Source organism: Pan paniscus, chromosome 1 (genome assembly GCF_029289425.2).
Source record: "Pan paniscus chromosome 1, NHGRI_mPanPan1-v2.0_pri, whole genome shotgun sequence".
In the NCBI taxonomy this organism is placed as follows: domain Eukaryota; kingdom Metazoa; phylum Chordata; class Mammalia; order Primates; family Hominidae; genus Pan; species Pan paniscus.
In genome coordinates, this window is record NC_073249.2 from 96,342,204 (window position 1) to 96,356,561 (window position 14,358).

The window sequence follows — 14,358 nt, forward strand, 5'->3', positions numbered from 1 at the left end:
GGGAGTGCAGGGAACTTTTTTTTTCTCCCAAAACTTTTTTTTTTGTTTTTTTGGAGAAAGGCAGAAAATCTTTCTCATAAACTCTCCAGAAGACATCTCCTTCATATCACCAGCCAGAACTAGGTCCCATCTAGGCCACTTCTAGAGGCACAGGAGGCTTGGAGACCAAGTCTTTGGCATTGTTGGCCTTTGTTGTGGAAGGTGTGGTCTGCCAGCAAGAAGGAAGGAGAGGGGACTGGTGGATGGTTGGTGAACAGCAGTGACTACTGCAAACCCAAGGAACAGAGGAGTGGCAGAATTACTGCAGAGGGGAGGCAAGAAGACCAAGTCCTTGGGGTTTGCAGGGAAAGAGGAGGCAAGCTCTTGTGTTTAAGAATACCTGTGTGGTGGGTTCAAGGTGCACTGTAGATTGAGTGCTTTGGCTTTGTGTAAGGGACACCCCATGGCACCTGTGCTAGAGTTTACTTAGACGGCGAGACCAAAGCCACCTCAGTCTCTGTTTTTCCTCCTGTAGTTTCAACCACGAGGATTCACCTTGAATTCACAGAGTGGAGGCTGGCATTGTCTCCTGGGCAACATATTCCTCCTTCCTCTATGAGGAAAAACTCCCCAGAGGCCGGACACTCCTGGGAGTGGGTAGAAATGAAGACCTGGGGAGGGGTAGAGACAAGAACTCATCTCTTTCTCTTGAACTTCCAGGTCTGAACTCCCTGCCCTTAGCAGTGGGAGGAGAGGGGTGCAGAAGGGCAACAGCAGATGTCTGCCTGATGGGGAAGAAGCAGCCCCAGCTGGGGAGTTCCTGTCTTTGTGAGGGGCAGTGCTCTGACCAGGCTAGGCTGGAAGTCAGGGGCTGACTGTGAGGGGCTTTGTGGGTGGGGATGCTTGGCAGAGGGGAGGGATCATGAGTGCTGAGTGGGGGGCGGGGAGGGGCTGGGAAGGGATTTGGTGAAAAGCTTATGGGGTCCTGGGCTGGAGATGGGGTTCTTCAAACATGCTGAGGGGTGATGGTGGGGTTTCCTGGACCTCCCACCCCAAGAGAACTGAGGAGGCTTCAATGCCTCCCTCTTCTATCTTGTGTGTCACACTCTGTGGCTTGCCAACCAAGACTGTCAGCGGATTGCATAGGTGTTTCCTCTCTCAGAAGTCAGTGGAGTTCCCCATTTCTTCAAAGAAAGCATGAGTGCCTGTCTTAGGGATCTGGAGCTCTGAGTTAAGTCTCCTTCAGTTCTTCACCAGCCCTGCGGCTTGGGCAAGCCACTTCACCTCTCCCAGTCTTGTTTTCATCATCTATGAAACAGCAGCACTGTGGGGTCAGATTGACTGCTGTGTGAATCACAGCTCAGCCTCTGTTAGCTCTGTGTCTTCAGACAAATTAACCTCTTTGGTTTGCTTGCAGAGTTTTTGTCTAGAGTTTTCAATCACTCACTTCCAGATGAGTATTGCACTTACTTTTGCCAGGTGCAGGGCCTAACAGCAGCAGCAGCAACAGTGAAAAATCAAAGCAAAAGGGATAATGTCTCGTTTCGTCATTAGGAGGGATTCACATTACACCGTGAGGTTGGCTGGGGCTCAGGTGAAGTCACCATTCTGACTGCTGTCATAAAAACTAAATGGGATAAAGAGGGTTTTGTAATCTGCGAAGGCTGCCAGGACAGACGTAAGGATGAATCAATCCCTGGGAAGGAAGCCCAGATGGTGGCTTTTCAGACTTGACAACAGGTGGCGGCTCCCGCCCTCAGGGTGGGACTCTTGGATGGGCCCTGTCCAGCTCCAGGACCAGGTAGGCCTGGAGGGGCCTTTCCTCCCGGGGGAAGGAAGTGGCATGCATCCAGAGTTCCCAAAGTGGCGATTCCATTTACCTTGCTCAGTATTTGACTCTCCTGTCCTCCTGTTTGAGATGGGAGGAATGATGGTGGGTGAGGAATTCGGGAAAGCCACTTTCATCCCTCCTTTTGCAGTGAACTCGGCCCAATCCCACTTGTCCAGGAGTGTTCTGCACCACCCCACCTCGGGGTTCAGGAGGAAAAGGCCACTATATGGCTTTAATTTTAGGATTGAGATAGAACTTTAATAAATTTGAAGGTTCAGTGTTAGAGCCTTCAAGTTTTGCAGTTTCATGGCAGTGGTTGAATGTTCCCATTTGTGCCCTTGAATTCCCTGACTGTGATTCGCACTGTTGTCCCCACCACTCCACTGCCACTACCACCGCCACTCCGCTGCCACTACCACAGCCACTCCACTGCCACTACCACCGCCACTCTGCCGCCACTACCACAGCCACTCCACTGCCATTACCACCGTCACTTCTGCTATTGTAGAGTCACAGCTCACAAGGTGGGTAGCACGAGAGCTAAAAATAAACAGGTTTAAACTAGGTGTCAGAGTCCAGCAATTAAGGGCAAGGATTCTAGAGCCAGACTGCCTGAGTTCAAATCCAGGTGTGACCATTTACTGCCTGTGTGATCGTGGGCAAATTACATAATCCTATAGTGCCTCAGCTTTCACATCTGTAAAGTGGGGGTGATAATAATAGCTCCTACCTCTTAAATGTGTTGTAATGATTAAATACATTCATAGATGTAAAGCCTTTTTTTTGAGATGGAGTCTCACTCTATTGCCCAGGCTGGAGTGCAGTGGTGCGATCTTGGCTCACTGCAACCTCCGCCTCCCGGGTTCAAGCGATTCTCCTGCCTCAGGCTTCCGAGTAGCTGGAATTACAGGCGCCCGCCACTGTGCCTGGCTAATTTTTGTATTTTTAGTAGAGATGGGGTTTCACCATGTTGGCCAGGCTGGTCTCGAACTCCTGACCTCAGGTGATCCGCCCACCTCAGCCTCCCAAAGTGCTGGGATTACAGGCATGAGCCATCGCGCCTGACCTGAATATTTTTTATTCCATTTTACAGGCAGAGAAACTGAGGCTCAGAGATGTAACTTGTCACATCCACATAGCTAGGAAGTAGAGGAACCGGGTTCAAACCTGTGATTTTTGGCCCCCAAGGCTAGTGCTCTTCACTACGGGTTTATACACTGCAGCCTCCACAACTGCGTTGTTTTTTTTTAGCACAAGGGCAGTGTCTCACACATCTTTCCAGCACACACAGGCCTTGCCTCGTGAGCCTGGCACTTGGCACATGTGATTTTAGTGTGATAAAGACTCTGGTATGTCTGGGCTTCCTTCCAGGGTGTACCCACTTTCCAGAGCTTTCTAATTTGTGTTTTTCATACTGTGTTCAAGCCCTTGTATGAGGAAGCCAGCCCTATCTGGATTTCCTTCCTAGTGACTCCAGGGCAAGCAGTAGTGCAGGAGACTCAGGGAGGAGGGTGCTGGAGGGCAGTGCCATCTACCCAGACAGATGTCGGCTTGGTCTCTCATTCCCAGTCATTAGCTCAGAGCTTTTGGTGTCCTGGGTGGTTAGCAGTTGGATAAGGGCAAAGATCCTTTTTTTTTTTGTATTAAAAAAATGGACATATCATGGCTGACTCTGGGCATGCTGCCTATGAGTTAGTCCTGCTCCGCAGGGAGCAGTACTGGTCATTAAAGATTGCTGTCTAACACTACCAGCTCACCAAAGAATTAAAAAAGATTGATATATCCTAGTTGTACATATTTTTGGGGTACATGTAATATTTTGATACATGTATATAGTGTGTAATGATCCAATTAGGGTAATTGGAATATTCATAACCTCAAATACTTATCTTTTGTGTTAGAAACAGTACAATTCTTCTTTTCTAGCTATTTTCACATTTACAATAAATTATTGTTAATGTAATTTCCCTATTGTATTATCTAGTACTATCAAATACTAGAACTTAGTATCTAGAACTTATCAAATACTAGAACTTATTCCTTCTATATAACTGTATTCTGTATTCCTTCTATATAACCCTTTATATATTTCTTTTCATTCCCCTCTCCTTCTCCCCTTCCCAGCAATTGAATTCCCATTCAATTTCTTTTTATTCCCCTCTCCCTCTTCCCTTCCCAGCCTCTGGTAAGACTCCCATTCTCTAGATGAGATTTACTTGCTTCTTGCTCCATTTCAGAGACAGAGAAGAAGACAATGGCCTCAGTAAGATATACATAAGATGATCTTCTAGGCAGTAATACTAGTGACCATGGCAGAGAGAACTTGACTGGACTTGTGTTTCATGCAATGTAAGAAAAGCAGGCACAGCAAAAGAGAACCCACACTCCCCCACATCCCCTGCAATGTAACAAATAACATAAGGAATGCTTGATTACCCACCAGCTTAAGATAGAAACCATCACCAAAGACCTAAATGTAAGAGCGAAAACTATAAAACTCTTTAAAAACAGGGGAAAAGCTTAACAATGTTAGATTTGGCGATGAGTTCTTGGATAATGGTGGGAGGATTGCTTGAGCCTGGTAGGCAGAGGTTGCAGTGAGCTGAGATCCCACCACTGCAAAAAAAAAAAAAGAGAAAAAGAAACAGAAACAGGGTCCCACTCTGCTGCCCAGGCTGGAGTGCAGTGGCAGGATCATGGCTCACCATAGCTTCAAACTCCTGGGCTCAGGTGATCCTCCCACCTCAGCTTCCCAAGTAACTGGGACCACAGGTGCACACCACCACATCTGGCTAAATATATTTATTTTTTTTTGTAGAGATGGAGTCTCACTATGTTGCCCAGGCTGGTTTCAAACTCCTGGGCTTAAGCGATCCTCCTGGCTCAGCTTCTCAAAATGCTAGGATGCCTGGCCCATTTTTAAGTTTTTTTTTTTCTTTTTTTTTGAGATGGAGTTTTGCTCTTGTCACCCAGGCTGGTGTGCAATGGTGTGCTCTCGGTTCACTGCAACATCCGCCTGCCGGGTTTCAAGCTATTCTCCCATCTCAGCCTCCTGAGTAGCTGGGATTAAAGGCATGCGCCACTACACCAGGCTAATTTTTGTATTTTTAGTAGAGAGGGGGTTTCATCATGTTGGCCAGTCTGGTCTTGAACTCCTGACCTCAGGTGGTCTGCCTGCCTTGGCCTCCCAAAGTGCTGGGATTACAGGCATGAGCCACCATGCCCGGCCTAAAGTTTTTTTTTTTTTAATTAAGTTTCTAACTCTTTTTTTTTTTTTTTTGCATATTATGTGATGTAGAATGAAATCTAAATCTGTTTTTTATGTATATGGATACTTAATTATCCCAGTGTCACTTACTGACTCGGCTGTCATTTCCCACTGATTTGCAATCTCCCCACCCCGTGCCTCAGTGTCTCATGCAATGCCCACCTGTCTCACAGATCACGTTTCCATTTATGTACGGGCCTAATTCTAGGATGTCTGCTTTGTTCTGCTTTTCTATCTCTATGCCTTCACTTTAATGTCTTGGCGATCACTGCTTTACATAAGTCTTCTCTCTGGTAGGCCACATCCACCATCTCGTTCAACTTCAAAATTATCTAGGCTCTTCCAGATACATTTCAAAACTGGTGTATCTTGCTGGGTTGATTTCTAGATATTTCAATGGTTTGTTCTATAACAAATGGCATTGTTAACTTTTTTACTAACTGTTGCTAGTATACAGGACTACAACTGACTTGTGTGGACCTAAACATTGCAGGTGCCGCGCTTGCGTCTGCTGAGTTTGAAGGAGGCAGATCATGGAGCTGCTAAGTGCCTCTGCTCTCTGAGGTGGCAAGGCAGTGGCTGGAGGAACGGATGTCTGAGTGGCTACTTTTGGCTAGGAATGGCAATGCGAGGAAAGACAAAGAGGACAGGGAGAATGATGTAGCAGTGAGAGAACTGGAAAGGGAACTGGATGAGAGAGCTGGAGAGATTTTTGCGTTGAGGCAGGGGGTTTCGGGAGAGGAAATGTCTCTGGTGAAAATTTCTGAGAAGATTTCTGTACAGTGCTTTGGTTAAATCCTGTGGTTGAGTCCTTTAAAAAAACCTATAGCTACCTCTGTAGTCAGATTTGTGAATCCTTTGACTGTGACTACACACAAATCTAAGCCAAGTTGATGAGGTGAGGTGGCAGGGTGGTGGAGGGGAGAGTCCCAGTATGTTAACTGGATTAGATGTGGCACTGAGCAGCTCACCAGTAATTGTTGATTGGATGATCACATCCACATTAGCTCTTGGGCGGTTGCCAGAGACAGTCCTGGAGGAAGCTGCACTTAGTGGACAGGGTTTGTTAGACCTTGGCTTGGAAAATGGGGAGCTGGCTTACTGCTTCCTTTCCAGACCATTTCAGAATATCCAGAAGTAGCCTGTAAATATTTGGGTAATGTGAGGCAGTGATGCAAGGCCAGCAAGCAGGAAGCCCTAAACATATAATAATTCCTATTTTCTCCCTTGTGCTTCCTTGAGAGCCACTGCAGAGGAAACCAGAAGGATGGCTTTGCAGGAGGCTTGCTGTGGCAGGCATGATAGCTCTGGACCCACAGCAGATCTCACTGAGGCCACGGCTGCTGTTGGTTCCACCAGAGCCTTGGGAGTTGGAACTCAGGTCCAACCCCACATCAGAAGCCAAGTGGAACCCCTTTTAATTTCCAGCTTGGCAGCATTTTAAAGCTGTGCCCTGCTTTCCAACCTTCAATCCCTGAGGGGCTAGGATGGAGGTACACCATGGTCTCCTTCCCTCTGCATGCTCAAGACCCCCTGGGCTGGAAAGAGGTGGGGAGGCCCTCATGGGGCCCCCAGCCTTCACAGGGAGACTGAGGCTCGGCCTTGAATAAGCTGCCAGCTGAGCAGGGACACAGTTCTTCTTCTAAGGACCACCCAGGTGAGGGGAGAAAGCTCTGGCCCTCAGAGGGGATCTAGTCTCAGTGAGGAAAACACAGTCTCTGCTGAAAAGGAAGTTAAGGATTTTGAGATGGAAAGATCACCCTGGATTTTTGGGATGGACCTAAGATAGCTACAGAGGTCCCCGACAGGGAAAGAGGGAGCAGGGAGAGTCAGATATGGGAGTGTGATGGCAGAAGTAAAGGTCAGAGTGATGTGGTTGCCGGCTGGGGAGTCACAAGTTAAGAGATTGTCACCGAGTACTCCCATTTTCTAAGAGATGGTTTAATTCTTTTTAAAATTTATTTTCTCTTTTCCTTACCTCCTGCTCCCCACTTCTGATTTAACCCTTTAGAAATTCAGATATAGCTGTTGAAATCTCTTTCACCAGACACTCCATGCAGGGCAAGATGCAACCCCTTTGAATAGAATCTCTTTGAATGGAACCCCATGGAAACAACCTGGCCAGCAGATCTAGGGTGTTGCTCGAGGCAGCAGCTCTCTGAGATGGGAGTGGTGTGGGAGTTGAGTCAGGGGAAGAGCTCCCCAAGGGGGCAGAGTTTGGGATGGGGAGAGGGGGGATCAACAAGATGGAGATGGCTTGAGCAAGGCCTGAGTGGGAGAAGGAATGCAGAGGGGAGAGAGGCTGAGACGGAGCTGCACAGTGGCAGATTGCTCCAAGGTGAATTTAAGCAGTAAGATCACAAAATTTGCTTTGTGTTGGTGCCAGCGTCCATGTGCTAACCCTTCACTGGAACCCATCCCAATTAGGGCTGTGCCTATGGCAAGGCAGGTGTAGCCAAGTCCCTGGGCTGACAGCGGGGGCGTGGAGGGCAAGTTTCCTAATTCCCAGAGTGAGGAGGGTTTTAAGAAATGCCTAGGTCTGGTGGTGGTTCCCCTGGAGTCTTCCTTCCGTATAGGTATAGCAGAGCTGAGGAAGAGGCAAGGCAGCCCCCTTCGAAAGTTATTTCTAAATCTGGTGTATCTTTCCTAGCGCCTTGCTCCCAGCAGGGTGCCAACTGATCACCACCAAGTGCCACCAGATAATAAAGGGCTGTTCACATTTTAATGACTTAATTCATTCAGCAGAAAGCCACTTGGATCTTCCTGTGGGGCAGGCCTTGTGCTGGCTGCCAGGTATGCAGCTGTGAAGAAACAGGAGAGACTCTTTTACAGACACCCCTTCCATTTGGTTCTCCTGAGGAGTCCTTATTGCAGGGCCCATGGCCGTATCTGGGGGTTCAGAAAAGGTCTTCCTGCCAGATACCTAAAGCACAAGTTAGCTGGGGAGAAGGGAAGGCAAATGGGTGTGTGGAACAGCATGGGGCTGTGAGGGCGGAGCCAGAACCAGCCAGAGCAGGTGGAGCAGTGGGCAGGGAGGAGAGGCTGGAGCCCGGCAGGCAGGGGCCAGATGCCCCGGGCTCTGAGTGGCAGGGGATTTGTACTTTACTCAGACAGAAAGGGGAAGCCTCACCTGCTTTTTTACGTAGGGGAGTGGCAGGATGACCAGCTAGTCCCGGTTTGCTTGGAATGTTTGACCTGAAGGTTTTAGCACTGAAAGTCCTGTGTCTGGAAAACCCCTTAGTCCCAAGCAAAAAGATGGACTTGATTGATTAGATTAATGTTTGAAAAAGGTCATTCTGAGGGAAGAATGTATACTGGGATTGGAAAGGGGAAGAGAGGATAAGGGAGTACATTTAGGAGGCTGGGAAAGAGGAGTAGTACAAATAATAATATGATCTAATATTTATTGAAAGTTTACTATGTACCAGCCACTATTCTAGACACTTCACATTCATTATGCTATTTAATCTCCAAAACAATGCCACATTAGATACTATTTTTTTTTTTTTTTTGAGATGGAGTCTTGCTCTGTCACCCAGGCTGGAGTGCAGTGGCACGAGCTTGGCTCACTGCAGCCTCTGCCTCCCAGGTTCAAGTGATCCTCCCACCTCAGCCTCCCGAGTAGCTGGGATTACAGGCATAAGCCACCACGCCTGGCCTACATACTATGTTAATTTTAATTTTTTTCAAATGGGGAAAGGCTTAGAGAGGTGACATAATTTGTTTAAGGGTCAAACATCTCATGAATGGTAAAGCAGGATTTGAACCTGGAAATCTGACTTTGGTGCTGGACCCCACACTGAACTGCCATGGGAGTTTGTTGTGTCTGTGTGGATGAAGAGAAGACTGTTGGAAAGTCTGTATAAAAAGCAGGTGGACTCCATGTCTCCTTTCCCACCCTGCAGACAGGTGACTCTTATTTTGTGACCCGAGCTGACTCTAAATGAGGTCCCCAAAAGGAGCCAGGAGCAGAGATGCTACACTTAAACAAGGGAATTAGGTAAAAGTCTGCACACTGAATTGTGAAAGGATCTTAGCCCTTCCTCCACTCACCTTCAAGAACATTACCAGCCAGGTTTATTACATCTCCAATAGGAGATTGGAAGATTCCTTTCTGGGAAAATTGACCATCTCAGTAAGGCCTCCATGAAACAACTCAGCCAGATTACACTGGAATGAAGATCACGGGTAGACAAATCTTGTCCTTTTAGACAGAGCTTCTTGATAATTTTTAATGCCTCATTCTTAAAAGGAGCAGATAGGCTGTGTGCAGTGGCGTGTGCCACTCAGCTACTCAGGAGTCTGAGGTGGGAGGAATAGCCATTGCATTCCAGCCTGGGCAACATAGCGAGACCCCATCTCTATAATTAAAAAAAGAAACATTTAAAAAATGGAGCGGATAAGCCAAGAATCACCAGATATTTAAGGAAGACCTTATATAGGAGAGACAAAGAACTCCCCCGACCATAAATAGATAAAAGGAACTTGGAAAAAATTGAGTCAATGCAGGTAATAGAAAAAAATGTAAAAGATCAATATCTTCAGAGAACTAAGAGAATATATTGAATCTATGAAATGGGAAGACTTTTTTTTTTTGAGACGGAGTTTCACTCTTGTTGCCCAGCTGGAGTGCAATGGTGCGATCTCAGCTCACTGCAACCTCCGCCTCCCGGGTTTAAGCGATTCTCCTGCCTTAGCCTCCTGAGTAGCTGGGATTACAGACACCCACCACCACGCCCAGCTAATTTTTGTGTTTTTAGTAGAGACGGGGTTTCACCATGTTGGCCAGGCTGGTCTCGAACTCCTGACCTCAGGTGATCTGCCCACCTTGGCCTCCCAAAGTGCTGGGATTACAGGTGTGAGCCACTGTGCCTGGCCAGGAAGAAATTTTAAAAGGAATTTTCAGAAAAGAAAAAGATCTTTGAAATTATAAAATAGATTTGCTTCTGTGTTTCCCCCCGTTGTTGGCAGAAATAAACATTCAATGTAAGTGTTAAAAGATAAAGTTGAACAGAAAGCAGAATTAAAAAAATATGGAGGCTGGGCATAGTGGCTCAAGCCTGTAATCCCAGCACTTTGGGAGGCTGAGGAGGTCGAATCACTTGAAATCAGAAGTTTGAGACCAGCCTGACCAGCATGGTGAAACCCCATCTCTACTAAAAATATAAAAATTAGCTGGGTGTGGTGGCACATACCTGTAATCCCAGCTACTTGGGAGGCTGAGGCAGGAGAATCATTTAAACCTGGAGGCAGAGTGTGCAGTGAGCCGAGATCGTGTCACTGCTCTCCAGCCTCAGTGACAGAGGGAGACTCCGCCTAAAAAAAAAATATGGAAAATAGGACAGAAAAGAAATGAATGTTAGAGAATCAAGTCCAGGAGTGAAGAGTGAACCAAGACAATGGAGACAAAGAAATTATCAAAGGCATGGTAAAAGAAAACTATGTTTTCATGTAAAAGAATCCCTTTATTGCCTAGCACAATGGATTAAAAAAAAGATTCTTAGCAAGGCATGTAATTATGAAATTTTAGAACACCCTGACAAAAAACAGATTCTTTCCAGCTGGATGAAACAGAATACAGTTCCAGAAGCTAGAAGAAAATCATGTGATGTCTCTAAACTTCTGAAGGAAGGTAATTTGTAATCTAGGTTTCTATACCCAGACAAACTGTCAATTATAAGAGCAGCAAAAATATTTCCAGACATGCAAGGTCTTAACGTTACTTCCTAAGAACCCTTTCTCAGGAAGTTATTGGAGAATGTGCTCTTCCAAAACAGGGGATTAAGCCAAGAAAGAGGAAGGCATAAGGTCCAGGCAGTAGGTGATGCCACATGGGAGAAAGGCAAAAGGAAATCCTAGGATGAGGGAGCAGTTTAGAGCCAAGAAGATGGTCCTGTGGCCGATCTAGAGATAAATCAGTCCAAATTGGAGTAGAATCGTGGGGAACTCCAGGAGAGACATCTCCAGGTAACAAAAAGGTTATAGATCATCTAACGTGTTTAACTGAATTGAAAGGAAATTTACTATGTAGTGGGGAGTTTGGGGAGGGTTAATGACAGGAAAAGAGAAAACTAAACAAATGAAAAAAAGATCAATTATTAACTTCTTAGAAAATTTAAAAGTTGCACAAGAAAGAAAATACACTCAAAGCAGACTGCATTGTTAATCTGTGAATAGTACTTACATGATCATAATACTCTGTACCCTAATTCTGTTCTAACCAAAAACGATCATGTAACTATACTGGAGGAATTTTGCAGGGAGGGGAAGTATGTGCATATTTGTGTGTATATGTATTGTCAAAGAACCAAATTTTTGTTTTCCATTGTAGGATGTCATTGTAGGATGTCATTAACAACTAGTATAAAAAACAGAAAAAAAATCAAATAGCAATACAAATCGATTATGTAGAAATACAGAGGTAAATACAGGAAGAAATGCATAAAGGGGAGGAAAGTGGTTGCCTCAGGGGTGGGGACTTGAGGGTGGGGAGGACTCAATTGGGGAGCACTGATTAACCTTGGAGAACTGTTTGACTTTAAAATTATGTACATATATGACTTGATTAAAATCAATTCTGGAGGGACCCATGGGTCTGGGAAAAACTTAGGAGACAGGAGAGGAGTGGGGTGGGACTAGGTTTGGAGTGGCAGGGCTGGGGCTGGGAACTGGGCTGGAGCTAGAGGATATACAAGAAGTGCAGGAGGAGGGAGTGGGGAGTGGGGAGCTTCGGATCACACTAGCCAACCTAAAAATCACTCACATAAATGTATCAGGAGGGGTCTAGAACTGTGCTTGCCACATAATAAGTGCTTAGTAAATATTTGTTGGGTAAATGAACAAATGATTGCATCCTCACAGATGCTGCAGAAGTCCTCTCCAGTTAGACTGGGATACCCTTGTCTTCTCTGTCTGAATAAAGATTTGCTTAGAGAGATCTATTCATTAAGTAGTATTTTATTTAAAACTTACTATGTTCCAGGAACCATTCCAGAGATTGAGGATACAGCAATGACAAAACAGGTAGAAATTCCTGCCCATGTGGTGTTATGTTTTCAGGGAAGAAGCTGACAATTAACTAGGCACATACACACATTTGACATTGTTCCAAAACACATTATGATATTAACTCGCTTAATCTGCACAACATGATGGGAAGATACTATTACTTTTCCTGATTTACAGATGATGAAACAGAGTCACAGAGAGGGTAAGTAACTTTCTCAAGATCACACAGCTAATAAACACGTGGCTGGAGCTGAACTGGGACACCTGGGCTCCAGGGCGAAGGCTCTCTTGACCACCATGCTATGCTGCTTTTGCAAGCTCACTCTCCTTCCCAAAAAGGAGAATGCGGGGAGTTTCTAAAGACAAACCAGGCACAGACTCTGCCCTGCCATGGCTTGCATCAGGGAGAGGGCCTGTCCACCAACTGGTGGAAGCAAAGTGAGAATGGCTGGGCAGGGAGGGGGAATTGCTGGGCCAGTCAGCTGGTCACTCTAGAGTCTCTAGGGGCCTGGATCCATAGCAGGGAGACACAGATGTGCACACACCTCTTGCTACAAATCAAACACTGACCTTTGGTCCTGCTTCTCCACAGCGCTGGGGGAAATGAGCATTTGCATTTAAAACAAAAAAAAAAGCCAATCTTAGGCAAGATTTGTATTGATAAAAGTTTGTCTTTTTGGATGAGGGCAAGAAGTCAATGGCAGATGTTGATGTCAGCAGTATTTCTAGGGTGGAGTTTGGTGTGGAGACAAGCATAACTTATTATTTTTATTGTTTTTGCCCCCAGCTGCTTTAAGGTTTGAGCTGAATGCCTGGAGTTCATGCTGATGAGTGGGCTGGAGACTAGGGAGGAGGAAGGGGCTCAGACTTGAGCCAGGGACTCCATGTCCCCTCTGCTGAGAACCATCTGGGAAGTCGAGTTCACCTGAAGGCTGAGCTCTCGCCTCAGGGACATTTGGGAGTCAGGGTGCCTCCTTCCCACTGTGCAGTTGACATTCATCTTTTAATCTGGTGGCTGTCACACCCTGTGAAGCTGAAACTGCAGTGCCACCACCCACTTGTATAAACTGAGGTGTGCCTGGTGAGAGATTTGGGCTTCTAAGTCACAGGATTTAACTCAGTGTCTCCTGCCAGCAAACCTGAATCTGCCAACAATCATAATACAAATCCCCCTACATTGATATAGCACTTTCTACCTCTCCCTGGGCTTTCACATCTGTTATCTCTGTGAAATAGTAATTCCTTTCTCCTCTGACAGATGAGAAGACACAGACTTCTCAGACAAAGGAAATACAGGTTTTGCCCAGGGTCACAAAGGGAGTTAGAACCTTGCACTCTTGGCTCGGGGGCCTTGTGTTAGCCCCAGTCCCACCCCTCCATGCCCGGGGCCTTTACTGCACCTCGCAAACATGTTCTCCGTGAGCTCCTGCTGTGGCTGCCCTGGGAGCCTGCTGCCTAGCTGGTGGGGGAGGCTTCTGCAGAGCATGATTCCAGGGCCATGAGATGCCAAGGAGAGAGAGCTAACAAAGTGCTGCGGTGTTCCGGAGTGGAGGGAGATTCTACTTTCTTGAGCTAGTCAAGGAAGGCTTCACAGAGGAGGTGACTTTTGAGTAGGGCCTTGAAGAAGGGTTAGGAATTTTCTAGGCAGAGAAGATATGAAAGGGGATGCCAGACCGAGGGTGTGGTGTAGTCAAAACCGTGGACAAAATCAGCAAGAGTTTGAGGACTGGAAAAAGGGGTTGTGGGCCCTGACACTTTTTGGGGGGACTTCCTTTCAGAAAAATAATTAAAAATCAGCAGTGCAAAACTAAACATGAAAGTGAATATTCATTTAGAATGAGAAAAGAGTTATAGCAAATTATGAATTTCAGAAAGTTGAGAAATACCACAAACATTGCCAAAGCTAAGAAAATGACAATATTTTTATTAATTGGGTGATACAGCTATAGTTTTTATTTTTCTATGTTTTCCTGGCTCTGTGATTTTGCTTCATGTGATGACCATTTTGTAAAATCATTTTCTACATGAGACTAGAAAGACAATTCGTCTTTCATATTATTGATTGAATTCCTACTGATAATTTAGAGAGGTTTTTGTTTTTAGCTTCACATCTTTATAAATAATGCTATGTAAATTTTTAGGATTATTGGCCAACTTGGGAAAACCTCTATCAAGTTTTTTTTTTTTTCCACATATGAGCCATAAGATTTGAGGGCATCTCAAGTTTTTATAAAACTTAATCTTCTTTGCTTTTTTGAGATAGGGTCTCATT

The 14,358-nt window shown here is 45.8% G+C and overlaps 1 protein-coding gene across 1 annotated transcript in view; it reads left to right on the forward strand.

The window, feature by feature from the left end:
• LOC100992193 (protein S100-A7) overlaps positions 1-14,358 on the forward strand; it is a 48,269-nt gene that overhangs the window by 14,064 nt on the left and 19,847 nt on the right. The window lies entirely within an intron of this gene.